Raw genomic sequence first — 20,373 nt, 5'->3', positions numbered from 1 at the left:
ACTTAGCTTTTAAGCTCCTTGGCACTGGAAAGACCTTTCTTTTTATTTTGGAGCTGAACAGAAATGAGGCGTTGATCTGTCTCTTTTGCTGCCTGTAGGCACTAATAATGTGAAGTATTGTAAAATAAATTCCAATAAGAAATTATATACGTACTCATGTATATGATATAAAATTTATACATTTGCATGCTTAGCCCATGTGTTTGTCTCTGTGCAATATGTCCTGCTGACAAAGCCAAGATTGTGCTTTTTAATCAGTCTTTCAGAAGTGTGATTGCCAATTAATGTGTCAGCATAAAAATCACTTTTAACTAGTATCTTTCTGAATTTTGATGAAAATTATGAATATTTTAAAAATAGTAACAACTGTAAGGCCTTTTTATGATCAGGTGATAGATTGCTGACTAATGTGCCCAATAGTAGAAATGAGCGTAGAAGCTACAAATCCAGGAATATTTATATTGCTGTCTCTAATTTTGTACTGCACCACTTAACAAGTGCTGTAATGTACAACCAGTACCTCAGTCCTGCCTCTGAAAGAATGCATTTTGAGAATTCTGTCTCATGTAGTCCTAACCTTAAACTTACCATCCACAAGACATCCTCCTCTCCCGTCCAGTCCCTTCTGCTCCTCTAGACCATAAGGTGCACAGATACAAGTGCTGGTCTAACCATAAATTCCTTCATCCTTTGAAAGTGTTTTGTGGCTCACAGCATTTGAAGTCCAGCATATAAAATGGTTCTGCAGAGTATAACGTTCCTGGCAACTCACCTTTTTGTTTTTGTCATCCTTGTGCTGAGGATAGATACTACTATTTGCCTGGTGAGTCAGACGTAGCTCAGCTTCCACCAGAGAGCACCATAGCGCTATTCACAATATCTCTGTACCCTTCAGCTGTGAAAATTAAGCTTCAACTGCGGCATATTCTTCGACTTTGCAAGTAAAATTTATTACAGTTTTGCTTGTGTTGGCCTAATTATTTACAGACAGATATTTAACAGGAGTTATGTAGTACGGAACCACCCAGACAATGCAATCATTTCTTTGTCTGATCGCTCACTTAATGCCTTATCACAATGTAAAACAAAACTTCCACTGAAATATTACTCCCAAGTGGCAACAGTGAATTGCAAATGGCATTCTTCAATTTAAAGCTTTTAAAGTAATATAATGCAGTTGTAAGACCTAATCCAATGAGAATCTTCAAAGACCTTTTCAACCCTTTCACTAATCTCCTGGTCAACTTTTGCATTTATCTCCACAACAAGGCCTGCTGAGCTCAGCATTTCTGTAAGCCAGACTGTTCCTTGCTGTTTCTTACATTGTTTTCATCACTTTTAACTATAGCACTTTTGATTGCTGTGACCAGGAACCTGCATCAGATCCTCAGGTTAGGGAACAAGCACCTTTGCTTTTCTGTTATCTTTGCTACCTTCATTCTTTCTACATCAGATTTTAGCAAAATCAAATGAAATGTGGCTTTCCTTTGGAAGGAGTGCTTGCAGGCAAACAGCACTCCCATAGGCAGAAAGAGACTCAGAAGAGTGAAGCTGCATGGGCATTAACATTCCCCCATAAAGTTCTGCTACACCAGCAGCCCACCGGACAAGTCAAGGGTACATGGAGCAAGTTATTCCGCCAGAAGCACAGTTGCAAATGTCACAGTAGGGCTTCAGATTTTTCAAGTATTTCTCGGGGTATGAGGCTTGCAGGCTCAGGTTCAGAGCTACTATTCACCACACTTTCTTCTCCCCATCTGACTCCTTATTGCCCCAACCGGAAGGCCAGGTCTCACTGTTCAATCCAGTAGTTTTTCTCTAGGTTCAGTATGGTGCTGGAAAGGGAACTTGTATGCACTAGTTAAACAGAAAACGATGGAGAAGATATAGGGCAGAATGGCTGTTACTTTCACATAGGATACTATTCTTGAGAGAAACCATGTTTCATAGAATCATAGTATTAGTAAGGTTGAAAAAGATCACTGAGATCATCTGGTCCAACCACCAACCTATTTCCAATCCGTTTCCAATTGAAAAGACATTAACACCACACAAAAAACATTCCTCTGAACTTCAGGTTGCTTTACCCTAAAACAAACAAACAAACAAACAAACAGCAACAACAACAAAACTAGATAAACTGCCAAGTTTTTAAAAGAAAAAAAAATGCACATGTTGATGTAGACCTCTTATTTGTCCAACTGCAAAACTCTGCAGTTTAGGATTACATAACATATATCTAAGACAGATCTATTTTAATGGATAAGGGCTTCTTTTCAGGATGTTGAGTCTACTTTTTTGTTTTGTTTTGTTTTGTTTTTTGTATTCCCAGTCTGAATATTGTGCAATGGATGATGCTGTGCCATCAGAATAGGTTGAACATGTAGGATGGAGCTTAGTGGTCCCTTTCTTCTCTTGTTCAGAATTTTAAAAGCTCATAGTTAACACGATGGAAGAAAACTATTGCTGACTTTGGAGATTTCAAAATGTAATTAAAGTTATTAGCAACATTAAAAAACTTTTACTTGAAGGTTTGGAGGAGACATCTGTGAATTTCATAGCTATTAATATCTGCTTATTCAGCACCCATAAGTGTATCTGAAATGGACTAAGCAACAGATGCACTTTTTTTCCCTGTGTTTTGGATAGCTTGTTTTAGGGTAAGCGCACAGACCAGCTGAATACATGACAAATGTTAGCTTTCCAGTCTGCATTCACCTAGCTGTACTCAGAAGAGGTTGCTTTCATATGACTCATTTAGTCTGGAGAAGAGGAGGCTCAGGGGTGGCCTTATTGCTTTCTACAACTGCCTGAAGGGAGATTGCGGTGAGGTGGGTGTAGAACTCCTCTCCATGTAACTAGCAATAGGACAAGAGCGAATGGTCTCAAGTTGCACCAGGGAGAGATTCAGGTTGGACATTAAGAAATACTTCTCCAGGAGAGTGGTCAAACACTGCAACAGGCTTCCCAGGGAGGTGGTGGTGTCAGTGTCCCTGGAGGTGTTCAAGAAATGTTCAGATGTTGTACTGAGGGACATGATTTAGTAGGAAATATTGGTGGTAGGTGGATGGTTGGACTGGATGATCTTCGATGTCTTTTCCAACCTTGGTGATTCCATGATTTTATGATTTTCTAAATGTAAGGAAATTAGGATTTGGTAGAGTTAGAGGAATACTAACTTCCACTAACAGCTTTGTAGGTGTGAAGCAAACATGTATTTTTGGTGAAGTCATTGTTTCAGTTTTACCCAATAAAAAGCATTGACATTACTTCATCTGCTTTGGTCAGTGTGATTAGAAAAGTGGTGAGGCTTTACTGGCAAAAAAATATCTTGATGCAATGTCTATAACTGTGTTTATCTTCAGCACTGATTCAATTCAGGCTCCCCATCACTTCATCTATTTTCAGATTTCGTTTCAACATTCAGACCTTGCTAAGAAGTGAAACTGCATGGGTTCATGGATTTTTTCCAAGTCTGTACAATTCAGTAATTTTGTATTTAAAGTAAGTAAAAGTGACTTTGGGGTAATCTCACCCAAGTATTCTGTTTTGTTTCAACTCAAAATTCCAGCAGTACAAAAAGAATTGAAAAACAAATTGAAAACCAGAAGGTGAAACCAAATCCAATGAGTTTCTATCAGTTCAGAATAACAAATTAGACTGAACAACTTCTGAAGTCTGTGCTTGAAGCCAGAGTTAAAAAACTATTTGTGGAAAATGTACATGTAAGTAAAGGGGAACAACATAATACGTGCAATTCTAGAATATATTTAGGATTGTTGCATCTACTGACTCCCTCATGTATCTCTAGCCCAGAAAAATATTGGAGGCTTTTTGGAGCATGCAGAAGTTAAGGAGGGAGAAGCATGAGTATGCATTTTAAAAGTGCTACTTTCATCCTATTTTGTCTTCTAAAATGCTTGAACTGTCCCAGTATTTTAAGTAAGATTACCAACGCACATATTTTGGAACACATTATTTGGCTATTCCAAGTTATGTTTTGTGACAGATATCCCAAAAGTTGTAGGAAAAAAATCCATAGTTTCCAGCCTTTAAATAGACATCTTCCCTGCTCTGTACCTAACTCTGTTCACTAAGCTTGTGCTCCCTTCTGTGACAATGACATTAAAAGCATCCCAGAACTCACAAAAATGTGTGATAATTTTCAGATCAAGTAGTTGCTAAGAAAGAATTCCTGGAAGCAAATAGCTTTTCTGAATATATATCTCTTAACTGTCCTTGCAAGTTGGGGATTATCAAGACACAAGAAAAATAAAACTGTTCTGCAATGATCGATTAAGGATTCACAGAATCACAGAATAGTTGTTGTTGGAAAACACTTCTGAAGATGAGCAACTCCCACTGCTTGAAGAACAGCCAGCCAGAACATATTGCTCAGGGCTGTATTCAGTCAGGTTCTGAAGATATCAAAAAATGGAGAATCCACAAACTCTGTGGGCAGCCTGTTCCAATGTTAAACCACTCGAACAGTGAAAAAGTTCTTTCTTACAATTAGATAAAATTATATGTGTTTTACCTTCTGCCCATTGCCTCTTGTCCTTCAGTAGACACTATTGAAAAGAGCCTGGCTTTGTCTTCTTTACCTTTCCCACCTTCACTTTCAAGTATTTATACATTCATATATCTATACTTTATATAACTGTAAGATTCCTTGTGCCTGAACAGTCTCAGCTATTCCAGCCTTTCTACATATGTCAGATGTCCAAGTCCATTGTCAATCTTCATGGTCCTCTATTGGACTAGCCCTAGGAAGTCCGTGGTTTTTATACTTGGGAGCCCAGACCCAGCACTGTAGATGTGTTGCATCAGAGCTCAGTAAAAGGGAAGAATCACTTCCCTTGAAATCCCAATGCAGACCAGGAAACTGTTGGTCTTCTTTGTTGCAAAAGTATATTACTAGTTCACATCCACCTTGTGGTTCCCTAGTACTCCCAGGGACTTCTTATCCAAGTTCGTTTCCAGAAAGTCAGACCCTAGCTGGTGCATGGCGTTTCTATTTTCTGTATGCAGGACTTGGAATTTCTCTTTATTAAGCAGTATGGATTTCCTTCCAGTCTATTTCTCTAGTCTGTTGAGGTCCTTCTGAATGACAGCCCAGCCATGTGATGGATCAGCCTCTCCTCCCAGTTTTGTATTGTGCAGACTTGCTTAGGGTGCACTCTGTCCCATCATTCAGGTCATTATGAGCCTATTACAGCGGGCCCTGGGGCAAGACAAAAGTATGATCAGAGAGCTGAAATATCACTCCTATGATGACAGATTGAGAGAGTTGGAGTTATTTAGCCTGAAGAAGATAAAAGAAGACTCTGGAGTGGCCTTGTTGCAATCTTCTGATACTTAAAATGGGCTTACAAGAAAGATAGAGATTCTCTACGAAGGTGTGCACTGATAGAACAGGGGGAAATGGTTTTGAACAATTTTAAGTTAGAAGAGATTTACTTTAGGTATTAGGGAGAAATTATTTACTATGAAAATGGTAAACACTGGAACTGGTTGTCCACAGAGGTGGGGGTGCCCCATCTCTGGAAGTGTTCAAGGCTAAGGTGAATGGGGCTTTGTCCCTAACCAGGGGATTTGGAATTAGGTGATCTCCTGTGATTCTGTGATATTAAACCTCTCTTCTACAGAAAAAATTCTATGATTCTATGCATCTATGATTAATGAAGATGTTAAATAGAGTTGGACAGATCAGCAACCCCCGGGGCAATCTGGCTTTCACCTGGACCTCATGCTGCTGATCATAAATCAGTTCACCTGTCAGTAGCCAATTTTCAGTCAACTGAAATGTATGCTTTTTTGTCCATTCTTTGTTAGTTTGTCAGTCAGGATATTATCAGCAAAAAAAGTGTTGAATACCTTTTAAAAATTAGGCCAAAAAATATAAACTGACTTTCTTAATTGTTTTCTTTCTAATTTTCTATTACTACAGGGACAGGGAAAGAGAAACTTCTGTAGAAAGGCTTTCCCTTGAAGTAAACATCCAGCACTAGATATGTGGTGGTCACTTAATGCTACAAATTGCCATCTTGATTTCCCTCTAAAAATGAAGAAATGTGGAAACAAATCCAGTTCTAAAGGGAACTACTTTGTGTAGACACAGCTTTACAGGTGGAACACAGAGTGCAGTCCACTGTCAGCACTAAAAATGGGGGAAAAAAAATTATTACACTGTAAAACACTATTACAGATGGGTTAATGTTCTTCTGTCCACTTCTTTTTCAAGATTTAAGGGTTAATAAATTAGGAGATGGGATATAACTACCAATTACATAGAAACTCAGCATTCGGATTAATTCAACAGGCTTTGGCTTTTTCTCTCTGATACTTGCAATGTTTTGACTTTAAATGAACTTGAAAGCCTAAGATGGAAGACAGATACAGGCATTCCATCCACTTACAGTATTTCGAACAATGAAACCAGATTGTGTTACCCCCTGCACCCTTTGAGCAGTATAAAAATCAACCAAGAAAGTTGGAACAGAATTTTCCAGTACCAAAGTGATTCCCAGTTTAGTCCATGCCTATCTGATATTTGCTTTCATCTGCAACATCTCTGAGTCATACTCCTGACAGAGCTGACAGCTATAATCCTTTTTCAAAGGAGATATGATAACCTGTATGATCTGAGTTATAATGTCAACTTTGGTTGAGCCCTACAGATTATTTGTATTAATCTATGTTGGCCATGTTTATACTGTCTTATAGATACTGTCTTTAAACCAAAGGTTTGCTAAAACAAGTATGCCAGTCCTTCACTTTCTAGTATATGTTTCTTTTAGTTGCTTTTGTTCATTCTGCCCATTCAAAATATTTCTAATATACAATCTAATTCTTCCCCGTTTTAGTCTGAAACAACCTGAAAACACTGCATCAGACCTGTGGGGAAGAGCTTAAAAAAGATTTACTGATGCTGATTGACTTAGGAAAGAGAGATCAGCTCAAAGTCACTGTAGACAAACAGAAAGATATGCATACAGGTGGAAAAAACAGTCCTTACACTTACAGTGATGCTCTGAAGCATAGACTAATGCCCTGCAAAAGAGTCTTTGAGGCATGAGAGGCCTATGGAAGTGTCAGCTTATACCTTACCAGTGGCCAAAAGCTAAACAGGATGTTAGTAACTACTTGGAAAAGGTAGGAGAACAAAACTGAGACATCTCAGTGCCTCTGCATACAGCTGGGATATCCCAGCTCCTTAAACACTCCTTGCAATCCTCATCTTCTCCCATGTGGAAAGGGGAATAGCAAAATGGGAAAAGGTTGGAAGGACAATGAAACTCCCTAGATGTGGGAGCAGCCTCTGTTTGAAGAATGAATGGGGAAATTGGGACTCCTGGGTCTGGGAAAGAGGCATCTGAGAGAGAAGGGACGCTGCAAGGGGTTTACTGAATCCTGAGTGGAGTGAAGAAGGAAAATGGGTGGCTCACTATGGATGCAATTTAGGAGGCAGTGAATGAAAATGGCATTGGATTTTATTATTGTGATATTCAGCACAAAAGGAAGAACTCTTATTTGGGGTGTGTATGCAGCTATATGCTTTGACTGTTTTTACGTTCTTTTTAAGTTTTCCATTACTAGCTGCTATTAGATAGAAAAACAAACCTCTTAGACCTCAAATGTGATCCATTACCACTATCTTCTTTTATATTTTCTATCTTCTTTTGACTAACTTGATGGTGAGACAATGCTCACAGCACCATACAATCCTGTTCTATTTAGTTACGCGAGTGTAAAGAAAATAAATAAGCACCAATACTGTAGTGTACACTGGGAATTTGCTGATTGCCACTGGCTTAGTTTTTAATATTTGAAATACAGTGATGAAGAAACTGTATTGCCTTCTTCGACCCATGTGTTTTTATTTTTTGTGATATCAACAAATCTTTTTGTAAGAGCCCCCACTTGGCAGAAATCAGGTACATGGTGTAATTCCAACAGGTCCCAGTTGCATCGAGTTTCCATTCTTCTGGGATCCACAGATAGGAGGAGGAGAAGGCAAGAAATTGTATACTGACGAATTATGAAATAAAGTGTTGGTAATAGAAGGTTCTTCCAAAGCTTCATTAGTCACAGCTTTGTTTGTGCTCTAAAACATGAATATTTATAGTCCATGTACATATAAACTGCTGGTTATAAGTACTTAGAATAAGATTTTTTTCCTCCCCTGCTCCCAATCAGAGTCTGTTACCAGCATTATTAATAAAATCAGACGGATTTATTGGTCCTCTCCCAATTAGGCTTGTGCAAGCACGTGTGACGGCTAAACAGTTTTTGACACTCTGGTGAACAGTGGCTAAGTGATGACAGAAAGAATTCAACTGGCAGGTACATATGGATGGGCCAATTCCCTGACATGGAGGCAATTAATCAGAGGGCAAGGCAGATAGATCACACCATCCTCCTGTATCACAACTCTGCCTTCCCTTACAAATGCATCAATATGCATGTGTGCACATTTAAATTCTCAATCTTATCATTGTCACTATTTGTTTTGCACTGACTTAAACTGGAAAACTCAGTTTGAAATACTTTTTTCTGCTAACAGCATCCTGCTTTTCTGAGAAAGTTGGATAAAAAAAGACCTACTTTCTTAAAAAATCAAAAGCAGCAGAAAGGAAATGTATGCAGAAGAGTCTCTAAGCTGGCACATAGGTGAGAAGGGCAAATCAGACCTCAGCATATGGCAGCACTGTGCTTGAAAGGCTCCTCAGCACAGATTCAGGAGGCGACCCTTCTTTTTGAGGGCCAGGTATTCGAATAAACATAGAAAATTGAAGGTGTTTCCTACTGTGAGCCTTGCCTTACGAACACAGACCACAGCTAACAGTTTTATTTCCATTCTTCTCTTACTCCTCCAAGGAGAGAAAAGGCTGCTGTGAAGCTCTGGCAGACCCCAAATAACCTTATGAGACATTAGGTCCAGATTTTCTGAAGCAGCAGCAGACCCTGTCTGAAGACTTCCCTGAACGCAGCAGCATCTCTACTGGGGCAAATTTAAGGATGTAGATAAGAGGTTGTCTTTCATGGACACCATTTAGCTCCATTGGCTGTTCAGTTGCATTTCAGATGGCTGGTGTGAGGGGAGGTGGGTAGGAAGCTACAGGGCAGAGCCAGCACTGCACTGTAGCAGCATGCTGGGCTGCCAGCCAGAGTTTAACATTTAAGGGAGCCCTTATGACTTTTCAGCATACCCTGGGAGCTGTATGGCGGAGATCAAGGACCCACAATCAGCTCCCTGCTGGATGCTTTTCCCACTTCATTTCACATAAGTTGTTCAGAGGAGAGCCAGCCTTTATGTTTAAAGATGAATCTGGACAGACCTCTCTTGGCGTTTTAATAATTAAAGGTTGTATTTACAGAGTTGGCGTAGGGAAAGTTGTTTCTTATGTCACGCTGCTCTTTTAATTTCATGGGAGAAGGAGAGTGAACAACAATAATTACACTTTCATTGCTTTGAGGAGTGATTAGAGCGTTAATGTCAACTTTGCAGATTATATCATAATCCTGACAATAACTTTGGCCTCTGGTGCTTATTCCTGGTGATAACATCTCATGATATCTGTGTTTTAACTGCAGATGGTGCTGGAGGACACACACTGACTCCAGCCAGCTGCAAATTAGTGAAACTGCAGGTGAGATAACCCAGCAAAGAAAAAAAACCCTCTATTTCATAGGTTTTAAGATTTAAGCAGAAGAAAAGCCTGGAAAATGATGTCTCACACCTCTCCTTGCTTCTAACTGTGATAATTATTGAAGAAAACAATTGTTGCAATTACACTTTTATTTTCAAAGCCAAGATGATCTCAGAGAAAAAAAATAATTGTGATGTTTTTGTTTACTACAAGGTAAAGAACCACAAAATACTGCTAAAATGGAACTTCAACTTTTGGCATTGTTATAGTGGTCACATAGCAAAAAGTCACATAGCAAAAAAAAATGTACCCTTCACCTTTCAGTATTTGTAGTATTATATTATGTAGAAGAGTAGCAAAATAAAACAATTTCAGGAAATACAATGTTATGATGATGAAGGAGCTGGTAGAAATAAATTTGTTACAGAGATGAAACTTCACAATGTACTTCAGGCAACACTGTGGGGAAAAAAAGATGCACAGAACTTCAACTATAAAGCCAGGTTAAAATATTATTCAGCATGAAATTTGCTACATCCTCACACTTGAGAACTATAACTAACAGAAAATATGTAGTGAGTGGTTCACTGGAATTCATACATTTGGTTTTGTGTTCATCTGTATTCTTGTAAAACATCAAGATTTCCAATGCAGTAAAAAGTGGTGGGAAAGGAGGCATTCGTCTCCAGGTTCAGGAGTGCCATGTGAATATAGTAAAACAGTAGATTGGAAAAATAAAAAATAAAAAAAATAAAATATCTGTAATGTTTGTATAGAGAGTGATCAGTGCTCTTAACTTGTGAGATATTTATTGTTTTATTAGCAGCATCACAATAACGTAATAGTGACAGATTGGCAAGTAAAGAGAGCAGTTATAGTCAGGTACTTTGACACAAGCCATTATACAGTGATGACTTGAAAAATACATTCTTTGATTTAGTTCATGATATGAGACAATGCCAAAAGTGCAAAGAAGATGGGTGAGTTGTAAGTAATCAAATATGAAATGTAAAAAACACAGTTTGATTTTAGTTAAAGAGAAAAAAATCAGAGAAATACACAAGAACAGAATAATAAAAGGCATTCTGAAAGCACTGACTGTAGATTTGCTCAGGAATCTTTTGAAACCTCATGGTTTTTACTTACACCAAACAACTACCCACAGAACTACTATCAATGGCTTGAACACCTTTCATTTCACTATGCAGGTGTTGAAGTGAACAAGATTCATTTCTGGGCTGCCCTGTTCAAGAAAGGCAGGGAACTACTGGAGAAAGTCCAGAGGAGAACCACAAAGATGATAAGGAGCCTTGAGCATCTCCCCTATGGGGAAAGGCTGAGAGACTTGGGGTTGTTCAGTCTGGGAAGAGGAGTCTGAGAGGGGATCTTATCAGTGCTTATAAATATCTAAAGAGTGGGATGGGGCAAGGCTCTTTTCAGTGGTACTGAGCGACAGGACAAAGGACAATGGGCACAAACTGGAACACAGGAAGTTCCATATAAACATGAGGAAAAACTTATTTACTGTGAAGGTGATAGAGCACTGGGGCAGGCTGCCCAGAGAGATTGTGGAGTTCCCTTCTCTGAAGATTTTCAAAACCCACTTGGATACTTTCCTGTGCTACCTACTGTAGGAAACCTGCTTTAGCAGGGGGTTAGACTAGACAATCCTTTCCAAACCCTACAATTCTGTAATTCTGTGTGGTTTAGGCCATGCGACCCTCCAAGAATAGGCAGGAATTTAAGAGGTTGTAGTTCAGCAACTCCAGAACATGTACCTAGTTCTATCACTTACATAAGGAGAGGCTCTACAGCACTATGATCCTCATCCTCAAAGTCTTCATCTAGGGAGATTGGTTTGAATAATCCATTTACTCATGGAGGTGATGTTGGGCAGCACTGAAGGACAAAGTACAGCTGTGGAGAAGTATGGCAGCATCTCAAACATTTGCAGCACAGACTAAAGAACAGCTACTCATTTGAGGGATGACGCACATATGGTTGTGGGCTAGATGGTAAGATCTGACCTTGCTGTTGAGGGATGATGGAACCTCCTCTTTTGCCCCATTGCAGATCATACATGTGAGCCTTTAGTCTATGTTAAAGACCGACAACAAAATGTTTGCATCTGTCTAGGTCTTGTCTCTGAACATGCTTCCATTGCCAAACTCACTCTTCTTCTGGACTGGTACCTCACTCATGGTTGCAAAGAGATAGGTACAGTCAGGTCCACAAATGACAGTCTCCTGAGGCTTAAACAGAAATTTATTTTTTTACTTCTGTTTTTATTTTTTGGTTCAGATGTAGTAGAATCAAAGAATTATATAATCATATACCCATACAATCATAGAATGGCTGAGGTTGTAAGGAACTACAAAGATTATCTAGTTCTAAACCCCTGCTGTGGGCTGGGTCACCATCCACCAGATCAGGCTGTCCAGTGCCCCATCTAGCCCAGCCTTGGGCACCTTCAGTGATGGGGCATCCACAGCTTCTATGCGCAATCTGTTACAGTGCCTCACCACCTTCTGAGTAAAAAATTTCCTTCTAATATATAATCTAAATCTCCCATATTTTAGTTTAAATGAATTCCCCTTTTCCTATCACTATCAGACCATGTAAACAGTCTTTCTCCCTTTAAGTGCTGGAAGGTCACTATGAGGTCCTCCTCTTCTCCAAGATGAACAAGCACAGATCTCAGCCTTTCTATATAGGAGAGGTGCTCCAGCACTCTGATCAACTTTGTGGCCATCCTCTGGAACCATTCCAACTGTTCCACGTCTTTCTTGTGCTGGGGGACCCAGTCCTGGATGTAGTATCCAGGTGGGTCCTTATGAGTGCATAGTAGAGGGGGACAATCACCTCCTTCACCCTACTGGGCACCCTTCTTTGGATGCAGCCCAGGATATCATTGGGCTGCAACCACACACTGCTGGCTCAGATAATGCTTTCATCTGCCAGAACCCCCAAGTCCTTCTTGGCAGGGCTGCCCTCAGTGAGTTCTCTCAGTTTGTAGATGTATCTGGGATTGCCCCAGCTCAAGCACAACGCCTTGCACTTGACCTTGTTGAATCTCATTAGGTTGTCATGGCCCCATTTTTCAAGCCTGTCTAAGTCACTCTGGATGGAACTCCTTCCTTTGATTGTATCAACTGCACCACACAGCTTGGTATCATCAGCAGATTTGCTGAGGGTGCTCTAGATGCCACTATGTCATTGATAAAGATATTAAAGAGCACCAGTCCCAAGAGAGAACCCTGGGAGACACCATTCATCACCAGCCTTTATCTGGACATAGAACAATTGACTACAACTCTCTGGCTGTGATGATCCAACCAATTCATTATCCACCGAATACTCAGGCCATCAAATCCATATGTCTCCAGGATGTGGTGGGGGATCATGACAAAGGCCTTGCAGAAGTTCAGGTAGACAGCACTGCCTAGACAGCATTGTCCTTCCTTTGTCCGCTGATGTTTTCACTCCATTGTCAAAGGCCACCAGATAGGTCAGGCACAATCTGTCCTTGGTGAAGCTGTAATGGTTGAATACAAGAAGAATGTTTCACAGCCCTTCAGCATGGTACATTTATGACATGACAAGACTGTATGAGATGGTCTGAGTGGCTGATTTGAGAGTGGTTCTGAGGCCACAAGACCTTCTAGGGCAGTGTTTATTGACAGTTAGGTTTCATTCATGTTGTGAGAGGCATCATCCTTAGCACATTAAACAATCCCTCAATAAACCAGCTCCAGAAAAATAATCTAGGCTTTCTTTTTGGGAGAGCTGGCAGATGTGGTCCAAAACAACCATGGAGAGAGCTAACAGCTCTGCATCCCCATGCCAGTTCTCTCCTGCCCTCATTCATTGATGTTGGTGCAATCATAGCCTACTTGGTGTTTTTTATTACTGTTCCTAGGCCCCTGTGATACTCAACACAGGAAAAGTACAGTGGTTACTATGAAATTCAATTAAAATTTTAACTGATTTTTTTTTTCAAATAATTTCAACAAATGTTTTCAATTTACAGCGAAAGCCCAAGATCTTTTTCAAATTTGGTGTTTAACAACTGAATTTGGTAGAAATGTTACTATCTTGAATCATTCTTAAACTTCTTCAACAGCATCTTGTATTTTAAAATTGAATATATTTAAAGCACTGGTCACTTGCTAATGCTTCAACAGGTCTGGATTCTCAATAATTCCTCACTATGGAAATAAAAAGGAAGCTATTATACTGAGAAGAGAGGGACGATTTGTTTAGTTACTATAGAGACTGACTCTGCACTAATGAAAACAAGGAAGAAATTTCTGAGGCAAGAATATAACTTGAAGTTCAATTCACTCTTTGTCAAATGTGGCTGAAGATTCAAGGTCCAGCTCTGTGCTGTGCATTATTGAACACCTGTGGATTTGCAGTGCTGTCCCATGCAGCCTTCCAGGCACACATTTCATATGTCCCTTTGGACAAACACCCCAGAAGTAGTCATAACTGATTGGAGCCTGTCACATTTCAGATTGAACCCTGAATTTCAATCTGTGACCTTCTCAATCACTTCAGTTTATTTTTCAGTTTCTTAATTGGCTTCACATTTCATGGCAAAATTTAAAAGAAAATGGGGGAGACAAGACTCTAATATTATCATACCACTGGATCAGAGGCCTTTTGGGGCACTGTATTGCATGAGTAAGGCTACTGAGATTTGGTGGTGTCATAAAGCGCAGAATGAATGGAACTCTACTGTGGTATTACAAATCTACAGCTTATTTCATTAAGATCTTAGGATGGTGACTCCTCCATTTTTCTGAGATGACAGTGCAACCATAATTGACAGTCATTTTTTGCAGGTAAGGAAACTCATAAAATTAAAAATAAGTAAATAAATAAACATGAAAACAGAGAGATGTTTATCTCCATTTACAGTTATTTCCAGAAAAGGCACTGGTTTGCTCTGGACTTCTTTGCCCGTGAGAAGCCATTTTTACATTTTCAGGCACCTCTTATTTTGTGTTTGACATTTTCAAGCACCTCCTAGTTTTGTGATGCACAGTCACAGAGAAGACTGAATACTCATCACTGAACTGAAAATGTAAGGTGATGCTATCAAAATGTGAGCTATTTTCCTGAACCACACTCTGTGGCTATGAAGTAATAAACCTGTGTTATTTCTCACTCACTTGTTTCTGAAGTCCAGAGGAAGCTATCTTATCTTTACTCAAAATGCTTTTGCATTGGACAGCTTCCAGAGCAAACAACAAAAATGATCAGTCTTTGGAAACATGATGGATACAGGCACCATGCAGGAATTAAGATTATTTAAAGAAGAAAAGACTGAGAGAAGAATTTATAACAGTCTTCTAAGCATGTAAATACTTGCTGAAAAGATAAATGAAATAAACTCTTTATGTCAGCTGACTTTAGGACAAGAGGTAATGGGCTTAACCTTTGACTAGAGATATTTAGGTTAGATATTAGGAAAAGCTCCAAACTAGGAAAGGGAAGCAATGGACAAGATTGGCTGAGGAGGAAGAGCACCTATTACTAGAGGGTTGTTGAATGGGTTCATCAAGTATCTCCCAGGGATGGTTGACACGTAACTGATCTCACTGAGAACCTAGATAGGTTAGATGTCTCTTCATGTCCTTTCTGGCTGCACTTCATGTGATTCTATAGAGAAGAAAAGTGTAAATTCTTTCACTAAGCTTAGTCACCACATGAAGATGTCTGAGATATATACTTTTTAACTTGTCTAACACCAGAAAGTTGAAACAGCCGTGCAGTTGAATGAACCTTTGTTTCTGTTCTTGTTTCCTTGACATTCCTGACTCAGGTTTTCTATATACTGTACTCAACCTGTTAAAGATCCAAAGTGCCTGTTCTGCACTTCATAGTACATTTTGATTGGAACAGCGTCAAGTTTTTCTCTTAACACTGGTTTTCACTACATAAATGAAGTATTCTTACAATCTTCAATATTTTTGATAGTCTGGTTCATTAGTCTACTTTTTACTCATTCATTTTCTAGCCCAAGTGCAATTTAAAAAGAGAAGATATTTTTTATGTTACTTCATCATTAGTGTTTCCTAGCAACACAGTGTCCTCCCAAGCAGACCCTGATCATTTCCACAAAACCCCCATCATCTCTCTCTGGAGTTATAATAAGGCTTGCAGAAAAAAAAGAGTCCAAGTTATTTCTTCATTCTCCCCACTATCTCAAGTCTTCTAGAAACGTATTATTTGAAATCATACACAAAATAAATATGTAGATTGTTGATCCTTTAACAAAAGGAAAATTAAAGAAGCACTCCTGACAACAAACTGAGAATTTCAGTTCATTAGGCTACAGCTCAACCATCCATAGCACTGCATAGGAATGCTTATAAATCATTAACAAACCATAGGAACCTAAGAAAGGGATTTTTTAGAGTGACCTTGAGGATTAAAATCTCTTGGTAAATCATACATCATGATACGTGGAGTTCATGTAACACTGTGTAGTATCAGGCTGATGTAGGGGTGCAAAAGTCACCAGCTAAGACCCAGGGGCAGTTTCTCCAGCCACAGGATTCGTGAGTATTCTTTACTACTCAGTGGGGTTTCTTTGCAGTCCAAAGCTCCTCTTCAAGCTGTACTTTTTGGGGTGCACTCTTTTAAGGGATGAATGCAGGTACAAAGTGTGTCTGATGATGCAGACATACGTAAAGAGGACTATTGCATTAAAATTCACTGAAGAGCGTACAGTCTAACTCTGACTGTAACTGGCAGGCCTCCCTTTATTTCTCCTCAACAGACACTTTTGTTGATGTCCCTCTCTGAGGCCAAGAAAACTGATAGAGAATCAAAGGAGATGAGTGAAGTACTGGAACAGGAAAAGAAATGGTGTCTATGAAGAAGGTAGCTCACTGCTGAGTGTAACACTGGGCTGACAGTTTCTGGTGTTCTCCAAAGGTGGTCTCAGGAGGAGGGGAAGAGGGGGACTAGTATTAGACATGGAGGTTGGTGGCCCTGCATGTGGCAGGAGGGTTGGAGCTTTATGATCCTTGAGGTCCCTTCCAACACAAGCCATTCTTTTATTCTATGATAAGGAATGGAAGCAGGATATCAGAACCATTTTAAGTTCTTGAGGCCGCCGACTCTGTCTCTGTGAAGACTCTCCTGTGACAAAGGCAGGCAGTGTGGTCATCAGCAGTAATGGGAAATCACTGGGGAGTAGAGGATGAAGCCTTGCTTACACAGAGTAGAGTCATTGACCTTCAAAACAGTCTGAAAATTATTTTTTCTCAGATCCTAGAGAATGATTAAAGGAGGTAAGGAAGTCCTTCATGGGGAAAGGGAGAAAAGAACCTAAGTTTACATCTAATGGGGCACTTGGGAAGTATGGAAGTTTTTCTAATTTAAGTCTGAATTTGGATGACAACTTCAGCCAAAAAAAATGACAAGAGAAAGACATCTGTGTGGAGAGGCATTGTCATCTATCAGAGCAATGGATACAGCAGGAAAGAAAGAAGAGGCAAGGCTCTTCTACCTGGAATTTTGTCTACTGTTTTCCAACCCTACTGACTGGCCTATCATTTGATCCCCATGGCCACAGTTCCAGAGAACCTCACAACAACTGAATATTTTATGGTTGAATGATGGATGAATACGGATGCCACAGTTACAAACTTTCCCATCACACTTCTGATGAAGAACAGAGGGGTTTGCAGCAATCACACACCACTAAAGATTCAAAACATTTGGACTGAGGAATGTTTTGGACAAAGGAAAGTTTATTAAGGCTGGACAAGTATGTTTTAAAGTTTTGGAAGCGTCTTGCCTTTATAAATAAAACTGCCGTTAGCCATTAGATAGGGTCTGGACACTGGAGTAACTCATGTTCTCCATCTGCCCCTGAGGCTTTCTTTTCCTTTTCCAGTGAATTTTATCTTTAAACATTTTTAACGCATGAAATACACTTCAGTATATTTCACTGGGCAGTGAAATTCAACCTACCCTAAAGTCTGGAAGGCAAATATATTTGTAACCAGTTCATTCTCTGAAGTACTTCTTTCTGCATGTGTTTTCTTTTTTCTTTGTTTGTTTTCTAGCTTGTTACTAAAATGAATATGTGCTTCTTAATTACAGGTTTATTTTCTGATTTAATTGCTGTTGTTTGGGCAATATTTCTCTGAATGTACACCTACTACTGAGGTGTCTTTGTAATGGAATAGCCATATTTTACTACAGTAAAATCTGTCTCTTATTTCAGCTTCATGGTAACTTGAGTAAATCTTAGATAAGACGAGGCTTTTTATTTTTTTTCATCACTTTCTTTGCTAATGCTCTTAAAACAGTGTCTGAAGTGGAATTTGGAAGTTTCGTATTGCACTGTTTCTTAAAGAAAACTATTGCTCTGCTTGCCATCCTAGCAGCAAGCTCTGATAAATGTCCCTCCATTTGTACTGTACAGTGTTAATGTAATTCTTCTTCCTGTAACTGGCTCTGAGCAGGCTGTGCTACAGCAAATAAGTTCCTTGGGTTACCCCGGTGCCTCCATCAACCACCAGAGCTGGGAGACCACTGAATAGGACTGGCAGCTCTGTGTGCTCTCCTGCAGCACAGTCAAGTTTATACTTTACCACTCAGACTGTGGCACATACAGAGCAGCCATTACCACTTAACATATACTGTTTAAACTCTGTTGAAGTTTATTCCTACACTGAGAAACCTCCTCAGCACCTCTTTTCACATTTTGAGACATCCTTGATTTAGACAGAATTGATTTGAGCTCCCTCATCATGAAACAATGTTGAAATGAAAAATAACAGATGCAAGGCAGAGACACTGGAATGAAGGACCTTCCACTACTTTATCTGTATGACAAGAGAACTTAAGGCATTAACAAAAATAATACTGTTGTTCTTTTTTTGTTGTTCTCCAGGCAATTTTTTTTCTACTCTTTGTTTACTTGCTATGAATCATCTCCTCTTAAGAATTCATTGTGCAGATTTATATAAGGAGACAAAGAACTGTTTAATCATCTGGTCTACCCTGTTCAGAGTGCAAACCTGGCACTATACCAGCAGGAGTGCCAGTGTCTCAGTGAAAGGCAAAGCAGCAACATCCCCTGGTAGTTCTTGCTCCAGGAGTTGAGGTCACAACTATACAGTGTAGGAGGGCAGCCTGCTCCTCACCACCTCTGCTTCACTGGGACCACATCCAGGTGCCTTTGGAAGATCTTCAAGGAGGTGACTCCTAATAAACTATTATTCTCTTCTGTAAGGAAGAACATTCATTTTTAATTCTTCACTTCATCCCCAGAGAACTAGGGTGCAATGAAAAACTCTCCTTTAACATGTCCAAGTGAAGGGCCAGGCTCCATGCCAGTTACAAATTCCCTATTCCAGGCGATTAACAACTGACAGTTGAGCTGTTAATGTCGAAAGTAGCCTGATCCTCACTTATCATCTGCATCATGAAGAAAATGCCACTTGTGAAGGGTTTCTGAAGAAGCTGCTAAATGAAGGTGACAGACTGCTAAATGAAGGTGAAGTTTCCTTGTGTGTGCATGTAGTTAACAGCACTTATTTTTATTTCCATAAACTCTGACACACAGTTTAAGTCATGTTCAACCCAATTCCTTCCCAGCACAAACTCAAGTCCACACTTGTGTTTGTGTCTTGTTCACCAAGTCTGCCATCCCAGCCAGAAGGTTCAAGAAAACCTTCATTTTAATGCTCTTCAGTTCCACATCTGTTTCCCATCAAATTTTTTTTAGATTTCCCTAATGCCTTTTTTTAAAAAAAACTGGTCTCAGCCTGATCCTATGGAGAAGAGGAAAGAGAATTTGCCTAACTTCCTGTGTAACAGTGGAGGCACGAAGAAAGGAAGAAGAAATAGAATTTACATAAGGCAATCATTGATTAAAAATCCAAGTACAAGGTATGATTGATTGCATCTCCTGCTTCTGTTATTTTTGAAGCATTAAGGACATGAATAGCTCAATGGGTGACAAGAAAAGTGTCAGGTTGTTAAAAAAGTTGCAGACTCATGCCTTTAGATCTAAAAATTATCGAGCTGCAGCTCAAAGGTGAAAAACTTACCCTCAGGCGAGGAGGGTGTGACTCATCATCTCAACATAAAATGTACATAACAGACTTCTGAATAAATTTGGTCTTGATAAGATCTGTGAAGGCCAAGTTGAAGTGACTGGAGATGAATACAATGTGAAAAGTGTGGATGGAAAGCCTGGTGCTTTCACATGTTACCTTGATGCAGATCTTGCCAGAACTACTACTGGAAACAAAGTCTTTGTGTGAAATAATCAGATGCTATGTATGGGAAAAGGACCACAACAGCTGTGACACATTTTTACTCTTTTCATTTGCACACTTGGTCCAGATTTGGCCTCTCTTACTCAATTTAAATAGTTCCTCACCATGTAGTCATGAATGCAAATAGGACTGTATGGAAACTGATGTGCTACCACTGCAAGGCAAGATAATCTGAAGACATTGTTTTGTTTAAACTTTCTCTGTACATATACTCATAAATATGAAATAAAATACTCAATACAAACGTAAAAGGATGTTTGTGTATGTGTGTAGAGGTTTTTTTAACCAAAGATCAAGATATGCTGAACTTCAAAAGGTTATTTTGGGCCAGGTAAAACTTCAGAGTTTTGTTTCTCCCTGGAAAAGTCAATATGGTTTCTGCTCTGCTGTGATCAAGACTATTTACT

At 39.4% G+C, this 20,373-nt stretch overlaps 2 long non-coding RNA genes across 2 annotated transcripts in view; one reads left to right on the top strand and one right to left on the bottom strand.

Moving 5' to 3' along the window:
- The window catches only part of LOC112531582, a 107,757-nt gene that overhangs the window by 9,201 nt on the left and 78,183 nt on the right, over positions 1-20,373 (bottom strand). The window lies entirely within an intron of this gene.
- LOC121109129 lies at positions 16,089-20,220 on the top strand. The gene is made up of 2 exons (XR_005861775.2): positions 16,089-16,222; positions 16,938-20,220. It is a non-coding gene; the product is annotated as an uncharacterized LOC121109129 (long non-coding RNA).

This window comes from Gallus gallus, chromosome 1, assembly GCF_016699485.2.
Source record: "Gallus gallus isolate bGalGal1 chromosome 1, bGalGal1.mat.broiler.GRCg7b, whole genome shotgun sequence".
Lineage (NCBI taxonomy): Eukaryota > Metazoa > Chordata > Aves > Galliformes > Phasianidae > Gallus > Gallus gallus.
The sequence above is the reverse complement of the archived record's forward strand: the minus strand, read 5'-3'. Positions and strand labels throughout refer to the sequence as shown.